The sequence below is a fragment of the Octopus bimaculoides genome, chromosome 1, assembly GCF_046866305.1.
Source record: "Octopus bimaculoides isolate indiv1 chromosome 1, ASM4686630v1, whole genome shotgun sequence".
In the NCBI taxonomy this organism is placed as follows: Eukaryota; Metazoa; Mollusca; class Cephalopoda; order Octopoda; family Octopodidae; genus Octopus; species Octopus bimaculoides.
The window spans coordinates 87,383,628-87,390,410 of record NC_142928.1 but is presented as its reverse complement, the minus strand read 5'-3'; positions in this window follow the sequence as shown (position 1 = coordinate 87,390,410).

The window sequence follows — 6,783 nt, the reverse complement described above, 5'->3', positions numbered from 1 at the left end:
TTGTTACAGTCAATTGGCTGCGGCCATGCTGGAGTACCTCCTTTAGTCGAGTAAATCGACCCAGGATTTATTCTTTGTACTTATTCTATCGTTCTCTTATGCCAAAGCGCTAAGTTACGGAGACGTAAACACACCAGCATCGGTTGTCAAGCGATGGTGGGAGACAAACACAAATACATACATACATATATGTGTGTATATATATATATATATATATATATATATATATATATATATATATATATATATATATATACGACAGGCTTCTTTCAGTTTCCGTCTACCAAATCCACTCAAAAGAATTGGTCGGCCCAAAGCTGTAGTAGAAGACACTCGCCAAAGGTGTCACGCAGTCGTTGGGAAGCAAGCCTCTTACCACACACCCAATACATACATAATACACACTTACACACACACACACACACACACACACATATACATAAATGTGTGTGTGTGCTTGTGTGTGTGTGCTTGTGTGCGTGTGTGTGTATGTTTGTGAGTGTGTATGTATGTGTGTTTGAGTGAGTGTGTTTGTGAGCGCGCGCGTGTGTAGCCGTTAGACTTTAACCAAGGTCAAAATATCACAAAAAAAAGTATGACCTGTGAAGTAAAAATTGAGGTGAAATTCTTTTCAGACGTTTATTTGTCAATGATAATGATCAGGGAAATGTACCTTTACGAGATAATGAACGTCATAGTACATACATACATACATACATACATACATACATACATACATACATACATACGTACATGCAAACTACATACATGCATGCACATACATGCATACATAATACATACATGCATGCATACATACATACATGTATACATACATACATACATGTATACATACACATTATTCCGAGACATATTTATCTGACACAGCATTTATCAGTGTCCTTTAAATATCTCGTATCATAAGTATACAGGTAGCTTATCACTCTTTATCTGTAATTCAGACTAGACAACATACTTAGCGGTATTGATTTGTATTTAGTAGGTTTAAATCAGCATGTAAACATGCACACGCACATACATACATACATACATACCTACATACATGCCTATATACGCACGTATGTATACCTATGTAGGTTCATGTATATATATATATATGTGTGTGTGTGTGTGTGTGTGTCGATAGATAGATAGATATACACATATGTGTGTGTATATATACATGTATATATATATTACATACGTGTGTGTGTTTACACCTCCCTCCCTCACACACACGCGCTCGCGCGCACACACACACACACACACATACACACTCACTGAATGTGCAAATGGAATTCTTGTTGGATTTGGGTGGTGGATTCTCTGCATGAAGTCTTAAACCGTGAAAGGTTTAAGCTCTTCTAATTTTACATAGGAGTAAGCAAAAGGAAGAAGAATCGCCATTAAGCGAATCAACAAGTCTGTCGATCTGTCGACCAAAAGTATCAAAGATTTCTATCTTGTCATTTGCAATGCCTTATGTTTAACGACAAGATACTTATCTCTTATTTAACGCAATCCAACCTTGCTGTCAGTAGTTACAATAACTCTGTATTACTCATTAGTGAAAGAAGCGAGAATATTATACAATTCGAGACTGTTTCATAAGATTATAGTTGAAATTAAGTTCTCTTGGAACTCAATTACTAAGTCAGGAAATTTAGAGCAGCGTCTATATGTCTACATGATAAATATATTAAAGAAATAAACATTTGAAAGAAATCCAACCGTAGAAAATACTTGATTAAATATCTAATTAGAAGCTTGACTATACAATTTCTAGATACTGTTTTAGGACATCCGTAATCGGTAGCTTTTGGTGGAAAAATGATTATAGTTATCGTTACAATCATATTTCCACCAAATATACAAGTTGCGATGGCATGCCAAGCACAATTATACTGGCCAATAAATAAAGAACGATTTCTGCTGCCTTGAAAATTAGATTTATTCTTGTATATAATTAGGTTGCTAGTTCCATGCATATTTGTTTTAATATATGAGCTCTAGTTTTAGATACAGAATACTCTTTTATCCGCCGATGTATCCACTTGCGCAACGAAAATATGGACCGTTTTTACTCTCTAGAGTTTGATGCCTTAGAATTTAGACCTATTTTGGAATATTTTTGGATAGATTTGATTTCAAGAATAGTTCTAATTAATTAATGATTAGTATCTTGATACAAAAATAATAATGATAGTAATGCTATTAATAAGGCAGCAAGCTTGAAGAATCGATAGCACGCTGGGCAAAATGCTTAGCGGCATTTCGTCTGTATTTACGGTTTGAGTTCAAATTCCAGCGAGGTCGACTTTGCCTTTCATTCTGTTGGAATCGATAGAAAAAATAACAGTCGAATACTGGGATCGATATAATCGACTTACCCCTTCCCGAAATTACTGGCCTTGTCATAGCAGCTTTCCCGAAATTTCTGGCCCTGTGCTAAAATTTGAAACCACTATATTACATACTATTAACACAACATTAAATCACTACTTCAGCACAAAAGCTTAGAGCACACTTCAATAGATGCTTTATTGATTGTAACTAAGTAATTGCACTGGCGGTAAATTGGATCGTTACAATGGTGATTAATAAGCTTCGCGTTATTTAACATATGGTTAAATCTCACGGAAGTTAACTTCCACTTTCATCCTTTCGAGTTTATAAAAAAAATGAACCAATCCAAGGCAGAAGATTGACGGAACTGTAAAAATGGCGCACCGGATATCTTGTGATAATTGTTGTGGTTTCTTGTATTTTGAATTCAAAATCTCGCCGTAGCCTACTTAGGTGAAGGCCTTCATCCCTCATCCAGTCTCACACTAACATATTATGCCTTGAGTACCATTAGTGGAGTTTGTTCTGTTTCAGACGTATGTGTATGTGTGTGTGTGTGTGTGTGTGTGTGTGTGTGTGTGCGCGCGCGCGCGCGTGTATGAATATATATATGCATGTGTAGGTGTATGTATGTATGTATGTAAGTTCCTGGTTTTGTCAATTTTCATGTTACACCGGCGAAAGTCTTCTTGGGCCAGTAGGTGGGGGTAGTGCAGTGCAAGCTACACCCACTGAAAAGTATTCATCTGCACAGGTACTTCCTGTACACCAGATCTTAGTAAAATCATTGAATTGGTTGGTTGGCAGAAACCTAAAAATGCACTTGTAACTTACTCTAAAATGTCTCAAACAGATTCAATAAATGGTAAAAAAAAGGCTTAGGAACGTCAGGGGAACAGATTTGGCTCGGCAGGTGTTCCAGTGTATCACAGGCTGGGCCCGGTCGTCATGTTGCCACTGTAGTCAAACAATCTTCAAGAAGAAGTAAAAATAAACATCCTTTGAACTTTGGCTGTTAGAATGTGCGCACACTTCTTGAGGATAATTTCAACAAGAGGCCAGAAAGGCGTACTGCACTTATTGCATGTGAGTTTAAGAAATATTCCCTTGGTATAGTTACGCTCTCTGAAACTCGTCTCTCTAGTTAAGGTCAAGTAAATAAACCTACTTATGGATATACTATCTTTTGGAGAGGCCTACCTAAGGGTCAGCGTAGAGAATCTGGTGTTCGGTTTGCTCTCAAGAATACATTAGTATCCTCCATTGCAGATATATATATATATGATACAAAATGGGACAAGAACGCAAAACATCCAGACAGTTAGGTGATACAAGAAAGGGACAACAAAACTTCCAGATAGACGATACAAAGAAAACAAGGACAGGTCATTCGGAGTTTTCTTGAGAGGCTTTGATATTCAGAAGACCTAAAATGGCAGGTAAGGCTATGTAAGTGCTACAGAAAGACCGTAGTTCGATAATAGTATGAGTGAGGAGTCTAGTGCGGGTCGTGTGTGAGCATGTATATGTTGAATAAAATGAGACAACAAAACCAAAGCAGTTTGAAATTTCTTGGACATTTATAAAGAGAAAGGTAGCCTTACACTTGTTTCAGGGATATGAAGGATATCCCTTCATCAGAAAGTATATGAGATAGTTAAATAGAGGAAATAGATAAAATTGAACGAGATAGTTAAATAGAGGGAATAGAAATTTTAAACAGCGATGCGCTACGATTCCCAATTCTTTTAGATATGAGAAACACAGTAAATCCACAACCCTCGCCTGTCACATACATCATCTCAAAGATAGGAATATTCCACATAACTTATCATAGTCCATAATAGATTCAGGGCTTCCATACCAGGGTCAACGCTCAGCCTGTAAGCTATGCTTAACAGAGGTATTCCACGTATTAAAACACAACACTTCAATAATACTAAATAAATTTAATGAGACCCTAGGTACATGCAACCACCGCTTTTTTCATACCTTCAAATTTTATCACAGATCTAAATGCAACCTAAATCACCACACAGTACATATACCGAACACTCCTCAGGTGATGTTCAACAACCTAATTTCACTTTCCAATGTCATAATATTTAACTTTTCAATTTTTAATTTTAATTTCTTAATTGTTTATATATATATATATATATATATATATATATATATATATATATATATATATATATATATATATATATATATATATATATATATGGTTTTTTGGGGGTTCTTTTTAGAAAAACATAAAAACGGAGAAGTACACTCTAAGAAGTAGAGCAGTCTATATTTATCACTGGTGAAGGTCTGTTTATAGGGTTACCCTGGGTTTCTCGCCATAAAGAGTACCTTTATGGCGTATCATCAGACCCCAAGAGTTGTCGGCTTATGGCCTTTTTAATGTATGGAGGAGGAAGCGAACCGGATATAAACAATGGGGGTTATCTCCCTTTTCTGGTGGCCATCGGCTTCCGGCTATGACGTCTTCCTGTCACCACCTAGAAGGTAGGGGGTTATCTCTCACTCACATCAGCAATCAATTTCCAGCTGTGGTGTAAATATTATCGTTAATACTGCTGTTATCATTATTATTCGGTTCCGGTAAGGCCTGTAGATACCGGAGCACAAGTCCAGCATGACATCTAAGAAGTCCACTGTGGTGAGATTGGTTTCTATGATGATTTTCAATGCCATGGAGCCAAGCGTACTGATTAAGTCCTTCCTAAGCCTATCTAGTGTGTGGATGCTTGCTCCTTATAAATGGCCAGGGCGTCATCCCTGTAGAGACCAGAGAGAACAGAGAACTTTTTTATTAAGAGTATCCAGAATGTACAATCCTATTAGGAAGCACACGTCAGCACTGTCGAAGGCTCCCATTGCTACATCAAAGCAGCCCGTGGAGTAGGATTCCTTGACCCAAGCCGAACCTTTGTTGAACAGTACTGTCTTCTTGGCATGCATACTGATTTCTATGTCTCTGTCGCTAACATCAGTGAGGCCCCTAACGAAAGAAAGCGTTTTGGTCAGCCGACCTTTCGATATAGACGGGTAAAAATCGACTATAACAAATTGGGTGAACCTTGCTCTGCCTCTACCCTTGTTGGCTTTAAACCATGCGGTCACTTCGCTGGTGCTGCGCCACAAGGAGAGGTTAGTGACCGTTCTTATGGTGTTGTTGATATCTCGCAAAATATGCTTGCTCACCAGACCGATCCCGGATTTGGCTGAGTTGATCAGGTGGCACTTAGGGTTAGAGGCAAAGTTCGGTTTGTGGTCTTTAATTGTGATGAAAGTGTTTCTTTTAGCTAAGATTACAACCCGGTCACTTGTCTCTGAATCGTTAGCTAACGGAGATTTTCGGGTCGCGCTTGCATTTCAGTAAATTCCTATTAGCGTTTTTGGGAACCACATAATAACGATAATATTTACACCACAGCTTGAAATTGATTGCTGATGAGAGTGGGCGATAACCCCCTACCTTCTACCCAGGAGAACGACATAGCCGGAAGCCGATGACCACCAGAAAAGGGAGATAACCCCCATTGTTTATATTCGGTTCGTTTCCCTCTTCATACTTTAAAGAGGCCATAGGCCAACAAGTCTTAGGGTCTGATGGTACACCATAAAGAGATTCTTTATGGCGAGAAACCCAGGGTAACCCTATAAACAGGCCTTCACCAGTGATGTATATATGTATATATATAGCAACTGTCTTCGAAGACTCATATTGTCGTTCAATGGTCGAAATGAGGAGTAGATAGACAGCCGACAACTGATGAAGGGTCGTTCATCATATATATATATCTATATATATATATATAAGCATATATATATATATACATACATATATATATATATATATATATATATATATATATATATATATACACATATATATATATACATATATATATATATATATATATATATATATATATATATATATATATATATATATATATATATATATATATATATATATATATATATATGCTTATATATATATATACATGTATGCGTATGTGTATAGCTGCATAAGTATGTGGGCCTATATAATAGTGCATATACACATTTATATGTATATGTGTGCGCGTGTACGTATAACTATATATACATATTTGTCTTTCACTGATTCATCAGCGCTCATTATCACTTTAGCTAGTAAAATATATGCCTACGTCTATTTTTAGAAACTTGACCATTATACCTTATTATTCTTCCCTTCCATTTTGAGGTGTACTACTTACTTTTAGTACACACCACCGTACCATTTTCTTTACCTATCTCTCCTCTTTAGTGCCTTTCAAACATATCACCCCACCTCTCACTTCTCACACATGTTCCTACTTTACATTCTTATCTCTTCCTTCTATCCCTCCCCCATTCCTTTTATCTACTGATAGCTCTCCCCTCCCCTCCCCCTTGATCAAT